At 41.4% G+C, this 22,157-nt stretch overlaps 1 protein-coding gene across 2 annotated transcripts in view; it reads left to right on the plus strand.

Annotated features, from left to right (window-relative positions):
* Window positions 1-22,157, plus strand: part of b4galt2 (UDP-Gal:betaGlcNAc beta 1,4- galactosyltransferase, polypeptide 2) — a 163,937-nt gene that overhangs the window by 101,602 nt on the left and 40,178 nt on the right. The window lies entirely within an intron of this gene.

Here is a 22,157-nt window from a genome sequence, read left to right on the forward strand (position 1 = left end):
CTCATCAACACTAAAATAGTCTGTTGAATTGAATTTCCTGTGCCAACTCCTCTAAAGAAAATGTCCTTCTGTGCAATGTTTTTAAAGTACTCTTTAAAGTGAACCTTTAGATCCCCAAACTTCTTATATTGTGTGTTGTATGGTTTAAGAATCGATCACAGGGAACGATAAAAGAAAGACCTGCCTTAGATCTTAACAATGTTGTCAGTGCTCTCAGTATAGACCCAGTGTTTGTAAAGAAATAAAGAGATGAGTGGCCTGACTTTAATTTTACTGAAGAATCTATCAAGAAGTTTATTTATGAATCAGATTAACATCCAGTTATTATTTTGGATCTCCACTAAAACACAGCGAGTGCTATTCGGCTGAACGAACACTTTCTAATGGTGTAACTCTAGACGATCCTTATGACTTTGCATCCTTTCTCTGGATAAATGATACTAAGTGGTGACCTAGCCTGCATTGTCCAGAAATATATACATATCTCATAGAACCTCCGAGCTTTTATACTAGAGAGAAATTTAGGCATAAAAGTCTCTTGATGTTTCCAACTTTGACATTTGTGGGCATGTTTAACACGTAATGTTTTACAAGTACAACATCGAGGCACTAAAAAGCCAAGCTGCTCCCCAAACAGAGCTCATAAACTCATTTGTTATTGCAAGAAAGTTTTATCTAGTTATATGTGTCAGTTATAGGTAACTCCAGCAAGAACATGACCTATATATGTAGCATTATATACAGTGCCCTCCACTAATATTGCTCTAATGGATATCAAACAATTGCAAACACAAGACAGGTTTATCCAAAGAAATATTTGTTAAATATAGGTGTGCATGAATATAGGTGTATGAATTAATATGAGAAACATATATTTGAACCATGACTTCCTGTTTCACAGGGGTATAAATGAGGTAACACACAGGCCAAATTCCCTTAGTCATTCATAACAATGGGTTAGACCAAGGAATATAGCTGTGATGTGCGGCAAAAGGTTGTTGAGCTTCACACAATGGGAAGTGTCTATAAGAAAATAGCACAAGCATTGAAAATGCCCATTTCCACCATCAGGGCAATAATTAAGAACAGAAGAGGAAGAGGATGTATGTGTATATCATCTCAACGGACTATGAAGAGGACGGTTCGAGTGGCCAAAAAATCTCCAAGGATCACAGCTGGAGAATTGCAGAAGTTAGTTTCGTCTTGGGGTCAGAAAGTCAACAGCGATATAATGAATAAGCAATAAAAAGCTATATGAATTAGGCATGATAGCTAACTAGCTAATTTTAAGTCTAGCAAGTCTGGCAAATTTGAACGCTGTTTAGTTCTTAGTTAGCAAGCCAACTTTACTGATATGGTACATAGCTATGTACAATTTATAAATGTAAAATTCACATCTGGAATTATGTCCATTGCTAAAAGTGCTATACAAATACAGTGGTCTTAAATGGAATTGAACTTACCTGAGATACTTACTCATCAAGATGTTCCACCTAAATTTTCCACCTACTTACCTGTAACCACAGTCATCTTCTGTTGCTTTGCAAAGGTGTCTGATTTGATACTATAAAAACAAATGTCTTTATGAACGCTTTTCCTGTTCTGACACCCCAGCAGCACAACCTGACATTTTAGAAAACACTATGTCTTGCTTAGTTTCTGCAACCAGAAGGCACAGCTGATGTGATCCGAGTGATCATTCAGGGGTTTATACACTGACATTATTTGGTAGGTGGACAGTTCTCAACACACAGTAGCAGGTACACTGACATGGCTGTGGCATTTTGGTTGTAGGTGTTTAGTGGTTAGTACATTTGCTTCCCACCTCAGGGGTTGCAGGTTCGAATCCCATCTCCGTCCTGTGTGTGCGGAGTTTGCATGTTCTCCCCATGCTTCGGGGGTTTACTCCAGGTACTCCGGTTTCCTCCCCCAGTTGAAAGACCTGCGTTGTAGGCTGATTGGCATTTCCAAATTATCTGTAGTGTGTGAATGGCTGTGTGATTGTGCCCCGCGGTGGGCTGGCCCCCGCCCAGGGTGTCCATGGCCTCATGCCCCGAGTTCCTTGCAATAGGCTAGTTGTGTGTGCCTACTTGATAAAAGTGCCACATATACAGTGTATGTACATTACTGAGGACTGCTTGCTCAAATGGTATAAGCTGAAGCTATTGGTGCCGATTATATTTGTAAAGCGACTAAACATTTGGCAGTCTATTTGCTAATGTGTTCAGTTGAAGAGGGTATTAACAGAGTAAAATGAAGGTAATGATTTTAAGCCATATTCAGAGCAATACAGTTTTAGGAGGAGGAGTCATACCATCTGGTTATCAAACTGCTGGCTTAATTCCCTGTTTTTCAGACTTAATGGAACTGGTAATTAAAGTTCAGTGTGTCAGCAATACAAACTGTAAATCCTTCAAAGTAAAACCTACACCTGTATTAAATCGTATTAGCAAAACCAACTGAGGACCATTTAAAAAATAAATAAAATTAAGCCCATTTTTTTTAATTGCGTACCCTTTTTATGTCTGGGTTGGATTATTTTGGCTGTAATATTAAAAGGAGGTTCATTTTCATTTATTCCTTCATTTATTCAGTTAGCAAATACTTTCCAAAGAGACTTACAAATGAGATTGGAAGTTCATTCCACCAATGAGGGTCAGTCAGTGTGAAGGATCTGGAAAGGGACGTCATGCCTCACTGAGTAGGCACTACCATGCATTGGTCATTAACTGATTGAAGGTTGCGTCTGGGAACATAAACTTAAAGTGAGAGTTGAGGTAGGAGGATGCTGTTCCAGACAAGCTCTTGGTTCCAGACAAGCTCTTCCAGACAAGGTCTTGTACGTGAGCATCAAGGATGCTGTTCCAGACAAGCTCTTGTACGTGAGCATCAAGGCCTTGAATTTCATACGGGCGGCTACAGGAAGCCAGTGGAGGGAGATGGAGAGGGGTGTGACATGGGTTTTTTTGGGCTGGTTGAAGACGAGGCATGCTGCTGCATTCTGAATCAACAGAAGGGGTTTGATGGAGCTGGCTGGGAGGGCCGGGAGTAGTGCGTTGCAGTAGTCCAGTTTTGAGATGACAAGAGCCTGGACTAGTAGCTGTGTAGCCTGTTCAGTGAGATAGGTCTGATTTTCTTAATGTGGTACAGAATGAATTTACAGGACCGTGCAGTTGTTGAAATGTGGTCCGTGAAGGTCAAGTGGTCATTGAAAGTCACCCCAAGGTTCCTGGCTGTCCTGGTTGGCTTGAGTGTGGTCGAGCTGAGCTGTACAGTGAGGTTGTGGTTGATTGAGGGGCAGGCTTAAGGTGGTGTTCCCTCATCCAGTTGGAGATGTCAAACAGGCAGACAGAGATGCATGCTGAGATGGATGGATCTTCAGGCTGGAAGGTCTAATCGAGCTGGGTGTCATCAGCATAGCAGTGATATGAGAAGCAATGAGACTCAATCACAGGCCCTAGAATTGTAATATAAGTATAAAAGAGCAGTGGACCCAGAACCGACCCCTGGGGGACCCAGGGAGCTGCTGAGTTTCAGATACCCCTCACCTCCACGATACCTTGAAGGATCTGGCTGAGAGATAGGATTCCACCCAGCGCAGAGCTGCTCTTTTGATGCCTAAGCTGGAGAGAGTTGACAGGAGGATCTAATGATTCACAGTGTCGAAAGCAGCAGAGAGGTCGAGTAAGATGAGGACAGATGATCTTGAGGTTGATCTTGCTAGTCATAAGGCTTCAGTCACGGAAAGCAGAGCAGTGTCCGTGGAGTGACTGCTTTTTAAGCCAGATTGCTTGGTGTTCAGGACGTTGTTCTTTCTGAGAAAAGTTGATTGAAAACAGCTTTTTCAATGGTTTTGGACAGGAAAGGGAGGAGGGATACAGGTCTGTAATTGGCTAAGTGTTGGTTTTTTAAACAGCGGGGTAAGCTGGGGCTGCTTAAATGAGGTAGGGAATGTGCCTGTGGACAGGGATGTATTAAAGATGTCTGAGTTCAGATAGTAGCGTAGGAGACATGGACTGAAGAAGGTGATAAGGGAAAGGTTCTAGAAGACAGGTTGTAGGACAGCTAGAGAGAAGTTTTTTTAAATCTAGCTTTAGCTTAACAACCGTTACAATGCTGCCCTACACTGTCGTCTTGAAGAAGGACTGTTTTCTAGTTAACCGAATGTGAATGTGTAATTGATTTCTTTCTTTTTTTTTTTTTCCAGTCTGTACTTTTGCCCCCACTGAGCTTCTGTTTATAAGCATAGAGATCTTCGTCTTCATGCTTGACCTTTTAAGCTGTGAGAAATTGAGATCATTTACTGTGGCAGTCCAATTATAGCCTACCCCTAGTTAGATTCACCACAATGGCCTCCCAAAGGGTTCAAAGTAACAAGAGCTTTGAGGGCAGTGACCAATAAAATGTGAATAATGGCTTCTAGAAATAAAGAAATGACAGAAGTCACATTTTGTGCATCTGTACATGTGTAAATATTGTATAGGTCTGTACAGTATATTTATTTATACAGGCTTGCCATGATTATAATTATCATTGTTTTTTTTTGTTGTTGTTGTTTTTTTTATCAACATGGATTAAGCAGTAGGTTCATGTAGTGCTTATAGATTGATTAGGCAATTACCCAAGATTGAAATAAGGTTTGTTATTTTATTAGGCATGCTCAGATAAAATTGTTACTTTAAATGAATCATGGGCAGTAAAAATGTCACTAACATTCACCGTGAAGATTATAAATCTTTATGGATATGACTTAACATTTCAAGGTAAAGATTTCTGAAAATGCCTTTCAGAAATCCTCAGTTAAAGCGTGTGAAGATCACGTAGGCAGTAAAGAACATTTTATAAATATGACTTCTAAAATAATCTCAGAAATCATGTTCAGTTAGTAGGGGTGTAACAATACAGAAAATTATGATTTGATACAATATGATATGGTGGTTTGATAAGATACAGGTACCTAAATGCCTAAATGCGTTGATTATGATTATAAAACATTCCACATTATAAAAATACAATCATTGAATCTAACAAGACGGTGTTTGTGTGATCCATTCAGCATATAATGGGGGGAAAAAAAGCTGTGTATTAGAAGTTAAAATTAAACATGGCTGAATAAACGTTAGCGCTTTGGTGTTAAAGCTTTCACCGGTGCACTGGGTTGCCACCCCAAGAACAACACAAAAGATATCAAAAAGGCCTGAACGTAGCCCAGAATATCTGGCATTGGAAAACGAGGTCTTTGAACCTTAACGGACTTACATTTTTGACCCGCGAACATGTTTCAAAGCTATCCCAATGTGGTGTAAAAACCATGACCCTGGCAACCCTGCTGATGTGACTCAAGTGGGTGTGTCTAAGAACTTCCCAATCTCCACAGTGCTTTCTTTAATCTGGATTCAGTCAGCTGTGAAATGCTGCCTTAAAGCAGTGAGAGAGTGAGGGTGTCTTCGTGTTTTATTCTACGTGATGTTGGTGCAGATGCAGTGGTATTAGTGACGGCTAGCATGCATGCTAGTGTGCTATTAGGAGAGGTGTGGTGGTGTTTTTTAAAACTGCTTAAGCTGCTTTTTCAGAGGCAGGAGTGTGGGATTTACGCTCAGTTTATTGATTTATAGTTTCAATTTAAAATGGATTAAATGCCCCCCCCTTCATTTACACACAATAATCCATAAATAAAAAGCTAAAATAGTTTTTAGATCATGTTTCAAAAATTTTATCTCATTTAGATCAATATTCAGACCGTGGCTACGTCACTCCATATTGGGCTCGGGTGCATCCTGTTTGTTTTTGATTATCTTGAGTTGTCTGTAGGACTGCGTCCGAAATCGCACGCGGTGACAGTACCTAAAGCATTCGATTCAGTACCTAGTGCTTGGCCGTTGATACGTTACGTTACTGATCAGTATAAGTAGTAAGCATGAATACAATCCGGACGTACTATGCGGCATGGATTCTGACAGTTCTCCCTCGCCAGTCCTGTTGCATTATGGGATAGCGCGGTGTCCACTGGTTCCATACTGCAGAATCGAGGTGGAAGCAGTAGGTCCTTCGGGAATTTCTTGCCTACTGTTTTATGAATACTGAGAACTTGCACACACTCCTTTGGTGTTCTGCTTTTCTTCACCTGCTGTGTAGTAGGAAATAGGGACTCACAGTGCTACAATTCAGTGCTTCTCAGACCAGAAACCAAGCCATGAAAGTCCAATGAGCTCTCTATAGACCTTTGTGATCAAATTGTCGAGACATAGATCTGTTCAAGGGAGCACAATAGGTTCCATCATTTGTAGAAAAGAAAGCCGTTTAGAACCAACTGAACTCCTCCTAGAGCTGTTCATCCAGCCAAACTCGGTAACCAGACTAGAAGGACATTGGTTAGGAAGCTCACCAAAAACCCAGACACAACTCGAACAAAGCTATAGAAATCCTCCACAGAGACGGGAGAATCTGCCATAAGGACAACCCTCTCAGAAATACTCTACCAATCAGGTCTTTATGGAAGAATGAGAAGACGGACGATACTCCTGAGTAAATGGTATATGGCAGGCACTCTACTTTGAGAGCATTAGGAAAAAGATTCTGTGGTCTGATGAGAGAGAAATAGAACTCTTTAAGCTGAACTCCAGGTGCTATATCTGATGAAAACCAGGTGCTGCTCATCAACTGGCTGATGTATCCCTGCAACGAGTAATGTAGGTGGGTTGATTATGAGTGGCAGAGACAGGGAGATTGGTCAGAATTGAGGGAAGGATGAATGCAGATGAATACAGAGAGGTCCTGCACCGGAGTGCACATAAACTTATGCAAAGGTTCACCTTTCGGCACGTCCTGAAACATTCATCTAAGTCAGTACTGGAGACACTGATGTGAACCTGAATGTCCTTGAGTGGCCCAACCAAAGCCCAGACTATGTGGATGGCACCTAAAGATGGCAGTTCACAGATTCTCCCCATCTAGTCTGATTGAGATTGAGATGATCAGCCAGGATGAATGGAAGGAACGACCCAAATCCTTTTAGCAAATCATGGTTTATGAATGCGCTACCGGAGTTTTCATTTACGCGTTCAAACTTTTCGTTTATGCTCCACAAGTTTACGATTGCCATTCTGGCACAAATCTCACGTCTGGGCGGGGCTTAACATCGATTTTTCTCTCATCGGCTAGTGCAATTTGCTCGCTAGCTTCCTGAACTGGAAGTAGAGACTTCAGTGTCGCGAATTTTGGAGCGCGTTCTGGGTGCAGTTCTCTGTGTAGGTATAGTGTTTGTACTTTGTTGTGGAAATTACTTACTTGCTTAAGTCAGTATATTAGTTTGGGTAAGTCTCATACGACGTTTTTTTCGAGATGAGCTCTCAGGAGTGACACCGAGCATCGTGGTCGTCGTCATCATCAACGTCATCATCCTTCTCCTAAGCTGGACGCTCACTAGCCAATGAGATTAAATCGCTGTTAAGCCCCGCCCACACAACATCTGCGCAAGAATGGCAAACATAAACCTTGCGGCGCGTTCATAAATCATGAGTGACGCAAACGGAGCTTAGAAAACTGTTAAAGAATGCTGTTTATTTGAAGACCATGTTTAATCTTTGCCAAGAAAATAGTTTGGTTCTTGAAAAGTTACATTCAATACTTTTGGCGCAAATTAAATTCCAGATGTTAGCACCTAAAGAAACCATCACCACAGAGGCCTCAGTCCAGCTTGATATGAAATAAAGCACTCCAGAAACATTTCTAATGGCACCCAACTCCCTGTCCTAAAGCCATCAGTTCACACTTCATTTAAATTCCGATACATGCTCAATAAAAACGTATCTAATACGTAGAGAACTGTTTAATCAGTACTTCCCACAAAGTCACTTTACGATAACTTTGACACCTCTGACTTCACAGGAGAGTCTCGTTTCATGCCACGGAAATGCTTTTTCTCAATTTCCACCAAAAGCTTTAAATATTCACCACATTAATATATTTATTAACACTGGTGTCCATTTGGATTAGCATCCCGTTGCATTAGCATTCTGTCACTCTTCCTGGAAGTTTCCTCCTTAGGCTGGATTTTTTTTTTTTTTTTTTTACACAGGCTGTGTGATTTGCATACGGTAGTGCCAGGCTATCTGAACAGACTCCCATCTTTCATTATGGCATGAACCAGATCACCAGTGAGAATATCAACGTGTCGCATGCTTCAGGAGTGCCACTCTGAATCATTAATCACACTGTTCTGTGCATTTTGGAGTTGTTGACTTGTGCGGCACAGGGGCAGATGTTTGGGAGCTAACGAGTTGCTTGATCACGTTCCAGCACTGCACTGCGGGACCAAGCGCTCATTTGCATCAGCCAAATGCTTATTCTTCTCTGCCCCATAAACACGGCATAGCAGACTGTCAGAACAACACTTGAGCAATGGCTCTCAAAACATACGCTAATTCCACTTTACTTACCTGATGGCTGCCTTGCTTCATATCCCACTGATCTTTACGTAACACTTGAGCGTAAACTACAACTAGTTGAAATGAAAAACATTTTACACATGACCCTAACCCTAACCCTTAACCCATGCTCAACAGCTCAGCAAATCAAGCAAAACACATTGTTTTGTAGTCATGTAAAGAGCGAAATAGCATTAATTATTGAAAAGCAGATGTTTCCAATTGATTATTATTTTTTTAGTATACATTTCAGTTGTCATAACCGATAATACAGCCGCATTAATGGCAAACTCGAGAACCATGGCCATTTATTTTGGCATACAAAATGCAATATTTTGTATTCATAACAGCATACAAAGAGGGTTGGCCTAAACAGAAGTTTGTCCATCCATCCATTTTCTGTCCCGCTTATCCTACACAGGGTCGCAGGGGAGCCTGGAGCCCTATCCCAGGGATCTCCGGAGTACCCGGAGGAAACCCCCTAAGCACGGGGAGAACATACAGACAGGGCGGAGGAGGGATTCATGCTAACCACTAAGCCACCGTGACCTCCAGAATTGTATTTTTTCATCATTAAATATGAACCCTATGAAATTAGTAGCCAAATTTAAACCACCATGACCCTGACCAGCCAGGTGCTAAGGACTGCTGCTTTTTCATGTTAATGAGCTAGGTTCATGGGCTTCATGTCTGACCGCTTGCTCACAGCTGCATGAAAGTTAAAAACCTCCAGCTCACAATATTTTTAATATTAGTAGTTTTTTTCAGGAGAGTGTCGAGGTAGGACGGTGCTGTTCCAGACAAGGTCTTGTACGTGAGCATCAAGGCCTTGAATTTGATACGGGCGGCTACAGGAAGCCAGTGGAGGGAGATGAAGAGGGGTGTGACATGGGTCCTTTTGGGCTGATTGAAGACGTGAGACGTGCTGCAGCATTCTGAATCATCTGAAGGGGTTTGATGGAGCTGGCTGGGAGGGCCGGGAGTAGTGCGTTGCAATAGTCCAGTTTTGAGCCAACAAGAGCTGGTTTTAGGTCTGATTTTCTTAATGTGGTACAGAATGAATTTACAGGACCGTGCAGTTGTTGAAATGTGGTCTGTAAAGGTCAAGTGCTCATTGAAAGTCACCCCAAGGTTCCTGGCTGTCCTGGTTGGTTTGAGTGTGGTCGAGCTGAGCTGTACAGTGAGGTTGTGGTTGATTGAGGGACAGGCTGGGATGACGAGAAGCTCAGATTTTGCCAAGTTGAGGTTAAGGTGGTGTTCCCTCATCCACACCGAGATGTGCAGAGACAGATGGATCTTCAGGCTGGAAGGACAAATAGAGCTGGGTGTCATCAGCATAGCAATGATATGAGAAGCCAAGAGACTCAATCACCTGCCCTAGAGATGTAATATAAATAGAAAAGAGCAGTGGACCCAGAACTGACCCCTGCGGAATGCCAGTTGTGAGTTGTTGAGTTTCCGAAATACCTCCCCTCCACGATACCTTGAAGGATCTGTCAGAGAGATAGGATTCCACCCAGCGCAGAACCGTTCCGGTGATGCCCAGGCTGGAGAGAGTTGACAGGAGGATCTGATGGTTCACAGTGTCGAAAGCAACAGAGAGGTCGAGTAGGATGAGGACAGGATGATCTTGAGGTTGCTCTTGCTAGTCGTAAGGCTTCAGTGACGGAAAGTAGAGCAGTCTCCGTGGAGTGATTGCTCTTGAAGCCAGACTGCTTGGTGTCCAGGAGGTTGTTCTGTGTGAGAAAAGTGGAGAGTTAATTGAAAACAGCTCTTTCAAGGATTTTGGACAGAAAAGGGAGGAGGGAAACAGGTCTGTAATTGTCAACTGCAGCAGGGTTAAGTGATATTTTTTTAAGCAGTGGGGTAACCTGGGCCTGCTTAAATGCGGTAGGGTGTATGCCAGTAAAGAGGGATTTGTTTAAGATGTGTTCGAGAGAAGGTGAGAAGGGATAGGGTCAAGAGGACAGATTGTGGGATGGCTAGAGAGGAGGAGTTTTGAGACATCAGTCTTTGAGAGAGAGGAGAGAAGGAGGCCAGTTGAGAGTTACATGGAGGAGGAGCCGGTCTATGTGTGTCTTGGGTGGAGAACTGGTTCCTGATTGATGTAACCTTGTTGGAAAAGAAAGTCTGCAGTGAGAGAGGTAGGGGAAGGGGGAGGAGGGGGACAGAGGAGAAAAGAAAAGGTTTTGAAGAGAGTGCGGGTGTTGGGAAAGCTGCCAGTCTTCTCTTGGTAGTATGTGGCTTTAGCAGTAGAGATGCTATTGGAAAAAGAGGAGAGAAGTGTTTGGTAATTGGTTAGATCAGTCGGATCGTTAGATTTACGCCATTTCCTTTCAGATGCTCTTTGTTTGGCCCGGTTGTTACGCAGAGCTTCTGAGAGCCAAGGGCTAGAGGGTGATGCGTGATCTGGAGGTTAGTGGGGCAGATGCTGTCAAGAGAAGATGTTAGAGTGGAACATAGCATGCCAGTTGCTGTGTTTAAGTCTAGTGAGGAGAGGTGACTATCAGAGGGAAGTGTATTTGTGACAGTTGAGGAGTAGTGTGAGGGGGGAAAGGGAGCGAAGATTGCGACCAAAGGAGATGGAAGGTGGAGACAGTGATGCGGAGACTTTTGAACTGGATGATCAGTGTAAATTGTTATTTTGTTCAAAGATCTTTTTTTCCCACTTAATACAGATGCTAAATAAGATAGTTGCATATTTCCCAGAAGACAAAATACTAACAATTTACACCGATCATCCTGTTCAAAAGTTTATACCCCCCTGGCTCTTAATGTAACGTGTTGCCTTCTTGAGCATCAGTGAGTGTTTGCACCTCACGTAATAGTCATGTACGAGTCCCTCAGTCGTCCTCAGTGTGAAAAGATCTGAACATCATATAGCCGCTGTTGGAAAGGGCTCAAATATGCAGAAGATGCTGGAATAGCAAAGAATGTGCAGGACCTGGAGGATTTTTCTGAAGAACAGTGAGCAGTTTGACCTGAGTGAACTGCGCAGGACAAACAAGGGACTCATCAACAACTATCACAAAACATAAACACAGTCGTGGATCATCCAGGTAACGACACACGGGATTAAGAATCAAGGGTAGGTAAATTTTTGAACGGGGTAATTTTTTAAAAATAAATTCAGCTATTATCTTTTCTTCTGGACCATATATAAACATCTCTTATGTGAAATAGCTTTTTCAGGACCGTACTAAATAAAAAAAAAACGGGATTTTTATGATTTTGTACTTTATGTCATGTAAGGAATTATGGCATTATCACTACGTATCTACAAACTGAAAGGTCGCACTGAGTAAATGCACTACCTTGTTTCTTTCTCTCTCTGTTTTTCCTGATGACTACACAGAATGCAGCTTGTTTATCAGTGTGCCATTGCGACTATAGACACTACAGATGTATGATGGAGGTCTATAGCGTGTCTGACAACATGTTATGAAAAACAGGAGACCCGAATGCCTGGAGCCAAGCCAGTAAGGAACGTAGAGAGCAGATCTCACGCGTCAGTGTAGTGGGGATTAGTAAGGTACGGTTGGAAAAACTGCATAGCTTGGGGAAGGACAAGTTTATTAATTTTATATGGAGCATTAATTTTGCTAGACACTTCTATTGTGCATGTTGAAAGTTTCATGAGATGTTTTTCGGTTTCGCTTATAAACCCCGTTGGTGCTTGGTATTAAAAAGTAGATCTCTCTTTCTGGGGGAAAATGATTGCATAGTCATCAGGGGCGTCTTTACAGCTGATATTCGGATACATCCCAGATATATCTGCATCATCTGCAGTGTGAGCATATTTCTCTTTTTTCTTTTTCTTGCAGCACTCCTACCTGCCTCAGGAGATGAGTCAGGAGATGTGTGTAGATCAGGGCATGTTTCTGTACCAGCTGTAAACATAGCTGAAGACTAATCTGATCAGTGCTTGTTCCTGTTGAGTCGAGGTCAGGGGGTGGCATGTCCTGAATGAGATCCATCAGACCCTGCAGGCAAAGACATGAGTGGAGTCTGCAAACCTTTCTTCTGTTTCCTGTCCGTACCACCGTGTAGCATCGCCCGTGAGAGCGGTCCTGTGTAGATCACGTGAACCTTGCCTGGTTCTCATCTTTAGAAGCAGATTAAGACTGGAGGTAGCCTATCCTTGGCCTGAGGTCACTTTATCAACACTATCCTAATTGTTTTAACTCTGCGAATTATCCCATGTGTCCCGTAAACAACAGGACCTTGGTGGGATATAGGTACAAAAAAAAGCACATTTAGACCTGTAATTAAACCTTGAGTGTTTTGTTCAAGTGGAGGGTTTACACAAATTAGACAAAAACACTCCAGAACAGACTCTTGCGTCAACGAAAGCGCGCTAAAGCCGTCTCCCATGATGACATTTCCTTCTTGATTGCGGAACGACGTCAACAATGTCCCATGAACCTGTTAGACAGCAGAGAAAGCTGAGCTTTCACACCCTAATATATCTTGCGCCTATCTCCTTCAGCATTCTACCTGGAGCAAGAATGCTGAAAAAGCTGATTTATGGGCTCTCATTATGCAGTGAGGTTCTTATCTGGAATCCCTACCGGCTGATGGCTGAGTGTGGGTTAATCAGGCACTGATGAGACATTGCCTTCACCCATCCTGTGACGCTGCCTTTTACCTGCACGATCTAGACCAAAAGCAGGTCAGCCACTTTATTGCTACGCATTAGCATTCCTTCCACGTTCCTGCCAGCTATCACACTTCACTTCCAGCCTACTTAAAGCACACTGTTCTGTCTGAAGCTAAGATTCGGGTGTGATTGGTAACACTTTTAAAGCAATCATAGCGCATAATTTATAAGGCATAACCTTTATAAATCTTTCGAAATACTTGTGCCAATAACTTGTTACATAGTCGCACATAGGGAACTAGCATGCTGCTGACTGCTTAGACTAATCAGGATGTTATAAGAACTGAACTGAAATGCTGGGTCTGAAACGAGACAGACTAACCAATTTATGCACTCCATCATCAAATATTCGTCTGCCTCCCTGTTTTTCCTTCTGAAGGTATCATAATAAGCGCTTTCAAATTTAATGCATAACATAAAGATTACAAGCGACAAGCAACACGGCCTGAAATTGCTTTTCCCCATGCAGCCGTTTGAACCGCTTGAAAGCGCTGTTTTACTAAAAGAAATCTATTGTGCGTTGGGCCGTCGTCGCTTATAAAAAAAAAAAAAAAAAGTCCGCAATGTGTTTAGATGGGAGTGGAACTGAGTGTTTGATGCATTCAAACAGATGTTGGCCATTAACACGTGATGGGTTTATCTTTTAGAGCTCATTGCATGAAGCCACGTGGGGTTTGACTGACAGCTTCCCACTGTGCCGTGTCGATATCTTGCTCCGTATCAGGTGATTAGATACCAGATATCAGGCTGCACAATATGGACAAGAAATGCGATATGGGATAAAGCTGTTTGGATATTGCGATGAAGATATGGGATGCTATTAATGTAATAATGATATTTATTTATGTAGCACTTTTATTTCATTTATTTTGTGTAAAAATCTCAACGTTGAATATTGAATCAAGGACTGAAGAAAATGGTGTACCATATGTTGGTACAAGAAATACAAAAAATAGGAACATTTATTAAAACAATTCATAATTAGTGAAAGAGTCTACAGGTGTACCACAGTCACACATAACCCAGTTTGTACAGGTATGCCAAACACCCAATGCCCAATAAATGGTGCCAGATACCATAACACACCTTCAGAAGTCTTGTGGAGTCCATGGCTCAATGGGTCAGAGCTGTTTTGGCAGCACCAAGGGGACCGACACAATATGTGGCAGGTGGTTTTAATGTTATGGCTGAATACTAACAAGTATCATCAGCTGAGCTGTGATTAATCCTAGACATTGATGATAAACCTGTTGTATGCTATATTTATGAAGACCAATGTGTTCATATGTGTGTGTGTATGTATGTATGTATGTATGTATGTATGTATATATATATATATGTATGTGTGTATATATATATATATATATATATATATATATATATATATATATATATATATATATATATACACACACAAAAATATAAACACATGTACACAATAGTATACTGTATATACAGTGGGTTCGGAAAGTATTCAGACTGCTTCAGTTTTTTGCACATTTTATCAATATTATAGATTTTAATGTGAAATGGAGTAAGTTGACTCCGAAGCAGTCTGTTGCTGAGAGGTCCTTAAAGAAAACCTTCACCATAGGACTGGTGTTAGCCGTTTGATGAGAAGTACCTGGCTGTATCAGATGCAGCACTTTGGCTTCACAATGCAGTCCATATTTGTCAGAGAATCTGTTTTCCCCTAATGCTCTGAGTCCTTTAAGAGCTTGCCATATGCCTATTACTCAGGAGTGGCTTCCGTCTTCTCACTGTCCCATCAAGGCCCGATTAATTGCGAATTTCTGGAATGGCATACATCCGGCAGGTTCTCCCATCTCTGCGGAGGAAGCCCATTTAGACTGGCCATTAGGTTCTTGGTCACCTCTTTGAAAAAGGCCCGTGAAAAAGGTCTCCAGCTCTAGGAGTCGTGCTGGTGGTTCCAAACTTCTCCCATTTCACAATGATGCACACTGTGCTCCTGGGAACATTCAAAGCTTGGTTTTATACCCTTGCTCAGATCTATGTCTTGACAGAATTTGATCACAGATGAAGAGTCTATGAAGAGTTTCTTGGACTTTCATGGCTTTGATTTTGGTCTGAGATGGAGTGTGAATTGTGGGGCATTATACACACAGGTGTGTTCATCAATCGCACACTGAATCAGGTGTAACCAGTCATGTGACGTAGTAGTGGCTGTTGGGAATCGTAGTCCTGGGCTAGTTCCCGCATATTCATGACATATTCATGACAATCTTATTACTTTCCAAATCCAGAAGATGTTCGACTGTAATTGCAGCCAAAGGTGGTTACGCCAAGTATCGACCCAGGGGGATGAATATTTATTCAACCAACAGATTTATTTATTTATTTATTTTTTATACCTTTTGTGTCACAGTGTGAGACAGTCAAATAAACCACACCTTCAAATGTTGCACATAATGTGTCCATCAAAAAGTTAAAATCCTAACGGAATCCATTTCAGCTCCAGGATGTTGCATTACAAAATGTGGAAACCTTCAAAGGGGTGCCGTCTTATGCAAGGCACTGTATCTTGCACCGTTTGAATCTCAAGTCTGAAGAAGCTGCTAGGAGCAGTGGTAGATGGGCAGAAAACTCTTGTCTGTCTTAATGGGTCTTGGTCTGGGATGAAAAAGATGTGAAGTGGCAGGCTTCACCTGCTTGTGAAATGCAGGAGCAGTATGATCTGTCTGTTTTGCTTATGCTACAGAGTGCGATTATATACGGCGAGGCAGGCCGTGAAAGCCTGGGTGTCTGTCAGTAAGCTTGATTGACAAACGGCGCCTGGCTGCATGATGGATGCCATCAAAATGAAGCTTCCTGCCAAGCAACTCTGACCTCCGTGCAATTCTCAATTCGCCGTCATACTTGTTTATTCAGCATATGCCAAGAGCTTGAATTTGTTTTTTTTTTGTTCTGCCACCAATAGAAGACAACAAATTATCAGTTTCCATTCAAACCAATACAATTCCCATTAAAACCAGTAAAACCATTACAAATTCTATGACGTTTCTGTTGTTGTTTTTTTGTTGTTGTTGTCCCCCCCCCCCCCACACTTTTACAGTAAATATTTTGTTTTTGTTTTTACTCAATGTAACTGTACTCTACATCCATTCAGTTCATTTCCTGGTTTGGCTAAATGTTCAACCACTCTGAAAGTGTCTGCTTTTCACTAGGAATCCTGGCCGCTTCACCTTTGGCCTAATTTAAATTTTAGATTTGAATTTTTGAGTTTTGTATTTCAGATTTTTTTTTTTTTTTAATCTTAAAATCCGTATCCTGTCCTTTTTAATTATGTGCTATTAAAGGCAAATGTTACCCCTAGCAAATTCAAAAGAACAACAACAACAAAAAATTTATTAAGTACACTACAGGGGGAAAAAAATATGAACACTGTACACATATTCAGATGCTTTTGTCAGCTTCCAAGTTCCATACCTCTGGATCAGACTGAGATGCTCTCTCTTAGTCTTTATATAAATCCTCTTGGAGCTGTATCAAAGTTAAGAAACACAGCTAACCTTGCCGTAACAAATGAATCCGATAACACCCGAGCTCCTCTACAGCTCATTTTCCCGGCTCCTTTCTTTTCGAATCGTACATGTCGTCAGTCTGTTGATGAAACCGAAACATACCACGCGTGAGAAATATAATTAGCGGTCCCCGGATGTTTCTTCATGATAGCTTGCTCTGTGCTCAGACGGCTGCCTTTCATTACTGTAAATCAGTTCGCCTGGCCTGCAGCCAGTGATGTCTCATACGTCCACTGTGAATATGCCACACACCCAGCGATGAACCATAAAAGCCCGCGTGTGCTGCTTTTGAATATCACAGTGACCATAAGGAAGGAGCTGATAACGAGACAGTTCTGTTCAGAATCAAAGAACGATAGCTTGTAATAATATAGCTCCACGTGCAGCGATTTGCTAACCACCCTGCTGATTTAAAAAAAAGCTGCTTGTGCTGGGTCATAATGAATCCGCCATCTTAGTTCGACCGTGATATTTAACCCTCGTGTTATGTTATGAGTCGATGTGACCCGTTTCTACATTTGAGATGTCTGAAATACTGGTTAATCTCTCTTTTCTTCATGAAACTGTATGCAAATACCTCTTCTTACGGCTTGTCCGAGACAGGTTTACTGTTTTTAGTGTGTATTTCAGCTCTGGAAGTCATTTTTGACTCACAACATAATGGATGTAACTTTTCCCAACATAATTAGATGGTTAATCTGACTAGCTTTACCGGTAGGGTTTTGTTAGTTAGACAATATGACCATGCTAAACATGTGCCACATCGTCGTTGGGATAAACCAGTGTGGAAATTAGTTCTTTGTCTTAGTGAGCATGTATTATTATTGTTTTCTTTTTTTTTTCTTTTCTTCCTTCTCTCCATTAGCTGCTTTCATTACCCGAGCGCACTTATTTCCTCCGAGTATTTTTCCTGTCTCAGTGATTGAACTTTAATACAGTAACGAGTGTGAAACTAGGACACTACTCTGCATGCGATACTGTAGTGGGGCTCATTAACAAGACAAACCAGGTAAAGCCTCCCACACTGCCGTAGCGTGCTTCGGGGTTTTTCATCACGGCTGTGCCACATACGGTGTCCTCATTTAAGTTTTGTGATACATCATCCACGACCGTATGATTTGTTACTCTCTTCGTTTGCTCACCTTTCTCTTTTTCTGAAGCTTTTTAAAGCTTAATCACCTCTGTGCTGTCTTTTACTCCCTGTATTTCTTTCCTTTTTTTTTTTTTTTTTTCATCTACACATAGTGATTTTTAAGCTCACCTTGTTTGTCTCGGCCCCATCTTCAGGCCTGGCATCCATAGCTCTACTTGGTGATAAGGTCAGCCTGCTGGGAAGTGATAAAGCAGATGCTCACTCACCAACACGCACACACTCGATGGAAGACAGCCCTGTGTGTAATCACTCAGTCTGAGACCTGACCCAATCAGTCTCCATAGCAACGGGTGCAGGTAGGCCAGATTCCCCTGACTGTCTCTGTGTGAGAGGGCCAGAGGGAGAAGTCCGCCTCAAGCAGTCATCTCTCTGATGATCAGCTTAAACCTAATGGGGTTAATTGCTTTTCAGAGGCCAAGGATTGAGGGAATGACACTGCTACGATGAGCCAAACGTGAAGCCTGATTCCTCAGCCCGGCAGTCTAGTGTCTCGGCCGCTTCTGCTTCACTGGGTTGCGTCTGGTCTTTTGCATATGGTGCCATCACTTCTTCCTGTCATGAAGTTTTTAAAGTAATATCTACCCACTGTGGGCTGAAAATGTCTTCTTCCTGAGCCAGTTGGCTGCAATTAGCTTGACAGGAGAAGAAAAATGAAGTGTAGGGCAGGTACGAAATGGAGACCCCCCCCCCCCAATCCTCCACTCGTAGCACGGACATGCAGATATGGGAGGCACCACTGGATGTAATTAATGCATTGACATTGCAGGCACGTTTTGTTTCTTTCTTTCTTTCTTTTTTTTTTCCCCCCCCATTTGGCAATTTAGTTCAATGAGAGCATCAGCTTTTAATGCTTCCCAGACGAGCCGTTGTCCCTGTTTAGAGCAAGCCGATTTAAAATGGAGGCTGGCTTTATTAGCTTGGTTTTGCAATTTTATGGTCCTGAAATGAAACATAAGTCCCTGAATTCGCAGTGCCGTTTCTTTATCCAGAACGCACGAGAGCACTGTGAAATGATCGTAATGTCCGTCTTATAACTCGGAGGTTTTACACGTGCTCTGTGATTATGGAAGATGGACTGCTTCATTTGCCTGAGCTGACTCGTACCTCACATCTTATTTCAGCATTAAAATGAGTCCTGTAATGGTTAATGCATTAGCATAGCTGCTGCAGAAAATGGCAATTTCCCTTTTACCCTTATCTCCTCTATTTTCTCTCTTCCTCTGTTTAATTCTCTCTCTCTTTCTCTCTCTCTCTCTCTCTCTCTCTCTCTCTCTCTCTCTCTCTGATAAAGGTGCACGCTGAAGTGTTACTTTCTTGTCTCTGTGCCCCCTGAGATACTATGGATTAAAACTAGGACTTAAAAGAAGTCTGCATGATACGCCCTTGGCGCTATATCTCATAATATTCACAGCACATGTTATTGTATGCTTTTAGATGCACGACGTTTTGGAGCAGCCTTTCCGAAAAGGACGTGTTCACGGTTAACATTTCTAAAAGATCGGAGAGCCGCTCTATGATCAGAACTCCTGAGCCTCTGTTGATGATCTGTGAGGCAATCTGCATCAGAGGTGTAGCTTGGGTGGGGTATTTGGGGTATTTTGAACCCCGGTGAAATATTTATGATTTGTGACTGGTACGTTACAACGTACATTACATACTGTATGCATTTTGTCAGTTATATATTATATATACCTTTTTTGAGTGTCAATACAGCTGGGTTAATGAGAGAAATGTTGTTTTGTGCAGTAACCAATCAGAGAGCTTGTTACATCCATCCCACCTTAGCTAATTTGCATTGTTTTACCAACGAAAGGCACAAAGTGTCACGGAAATGCTAAAAGGAGAAGCTAAATGACTAAGCAAATCGACTAGCTAATAGGAAATGGAAATGCAAACGGGGAAACGGAATCGCCCTTTTAAATCCCCTTTTAAATCAAAACCTCTATTCTTAATTCAATTTGTGAGTCCAGTTATTTATCTCTCTTTTGACATTGCATTATCAAATACGTTTTGAAATCCCCCTATTTATTTCATTGAGTTCATGAATGTATTTTTAAATGATGTACTTATTGAGTGTTTTATATTGGGGTTCTTTTTTTATTTGAACTATTTATTGCTGGATTAATATGTCATGTATAAATAATTTTTTTTATATAATTACTCTTTATTGCCCATTAAAATATCAAATAATTAATTACTTTGTAGTTTAGTCTAGTTATGTATAGATTCGTAAATTAAATTGTGAACAAATGCCTATTTTTTAACGTACAATTAGTCATGAATTAATTAAATGCTTTATCACTATTTCCAGGACACTTAAGGTCGTCCGTAGGCTTGGTTGACGGTAGGTTAAAACGACAAATTTGTGTCATCACCACTTTTACTACTGTCTGGCGTCCACTGAAAACGCTCGAGCACGTCACACTTGATTAATTTAACTCTAGAGGTCGCTTAGTGATTTAATGTAGTATATTTCCTCCCTCCACACATTGCATTTAAAATATCTACTCTGAGATGTTCCTGATTTAACAACTGCACATTAAAGCTCTCTGAAGGCGAAGCTTGTGTAACTCGGTGTTACATGTTGCAACACCTTTCCTTTGCAGATCAGTTTGGCTTGTACTCTTGTCAGTGGAAAATCTCTTGGTCAGACCTCATGAATTACAGGATTACATTGGATTTTTCTCATTATGGGATTGGTAGTTCAGGAGTTCAGTAGTGTTTGGTGTAAATAGGCTTTGCAAGTGGTCTTGCATTGATTTCCCTTAAGCTTTGTGATGCAGTCTTTGTTGGAAATTACATACAAAAAATGCTCACATGGATACACATTAGAGATTCACCGAAACTAAATTTCTCAGCCGATTACCGATAGTTCTGCCTTTTATACCTTCTTTTAAAGTAATAATAATAATTAAATTCCACAATTCTGAAAGAAATGCAAATAAAATCTCTCCATTTCAACAAGTTGTTTGACAGTAACTGGTCTCATCAACAGAACACACATGACTCTAATTGAACACATGAACTCATGAACTCGATTCTGAAGATTAAAGTAAGATTATTAACTTATTGAATGTTATTAATTCATATGAACATTGACTGAATTCTAAAAACCTCCTGTTAGTCTCACATTCACTCTCCACAAACACAAGCATTTCTACTTCATCACTGAACATCAAACTGTAATATATACAGTAATATCAACTTTTTATATATTAACATTAACTGGATATGAAATACACTACTCTACAAATATATTTTTCTGTGCAATATATACTTACTTGTCAATTCATCTTCATTTAAATCTTTCAGCGGTGTACTGGCGCTTTAATTCAGCGTGAGCAGAAAAAATCATTAGACTCGACGCTGAAACTCCCGCTTCACTGCTGCAGCGTCCGGTGTAAAAATTTTATCAGTGCAGAGATTACAAACTGCAGTTTTGTCGGCATTCCACACAAGAGACATCTTGACATCACTGGAGTCCCCCAGGGTTGTGTCTTGAGCCCCCTGCTGTACTCATTGAACATTTATGACTGTGTGGCCACTTTCAACTCTAACACCTTTGTCAAGTTTGCTGATGACACTGTTGTGTTGAGCCTGATGTCTGATATCAAGAAGAGCTACCTGGAGGAGTTTAAAAGCCTGGAGAACGACCTCGTCCTGAGTGTCAGCAAGACAAAGGAGTTGACAGTGGACTTCGGCAGGAAAGGAGCTACCACCTCCTTAAGATCAACGGGACCCCAGTGAAGAAAGTGGGCAGTTTCCGGTATCTTATCATTTTTCTACATCACGCAGAACCTGTCATGGTCCTGTCACATTAACACCCTAGTGTAGAAGGTAGTCAGTGTCTTTACCACCTTAGACGCTTAAGAGACTTTAAACTACCCTCTGTGGTGCTACGGTACTTTTACACCTGCACCATCAAGAGCATCCTGACGGGACGCATCACAACCTGGTTCAGGAACTGCACCACGCAGGATAGCCACGCTCTCTGGAGGGTGGTGCGGTTGGGCTGAGCGCACCATCCGCACTGAGCTCCCAGACCTGCTGTCTGTCTACAGCAAGTGGTGCTGGACCAAGGCCAGGAATATTGTGAAGAACGTAACCCATCTGTTGTATGCTATATCCCTGTATTTATAAATATGTATTATATATGCGGTCAATTTCAATACGACTACCTTAGCTTAATGTTGCACAGTATTATATTGCACGTCAACTGCACATATCTGCACTTTATCCCAATTATTGTCAGTTTATACTTTTATTAAATACTTTTCCTTTTTTTAATTGTATACAAGTAAATTCTGGTTTATGTCAATTCTTTTTTTTTTTTTATGTCACAGACAGTCATAAAAAAGCGTTTCACTACACATTGT

This window comes from Ictalurus furcatus, chromosome 7 (assembly GCF_023375685.1).
Source record: "Ictalurus furcatus strain D&B chromosome 7, Billie_1.0, whole genome shotgun sequence".
In the NCBI taxonomy this organism is placed as follows: domain Eukaryota; kingdom Metazoa; phylum Chordata; class Actinopteri; order Siluriformes; family Ictaluridae; genus Ictalurus; species Ictalurus furcatus.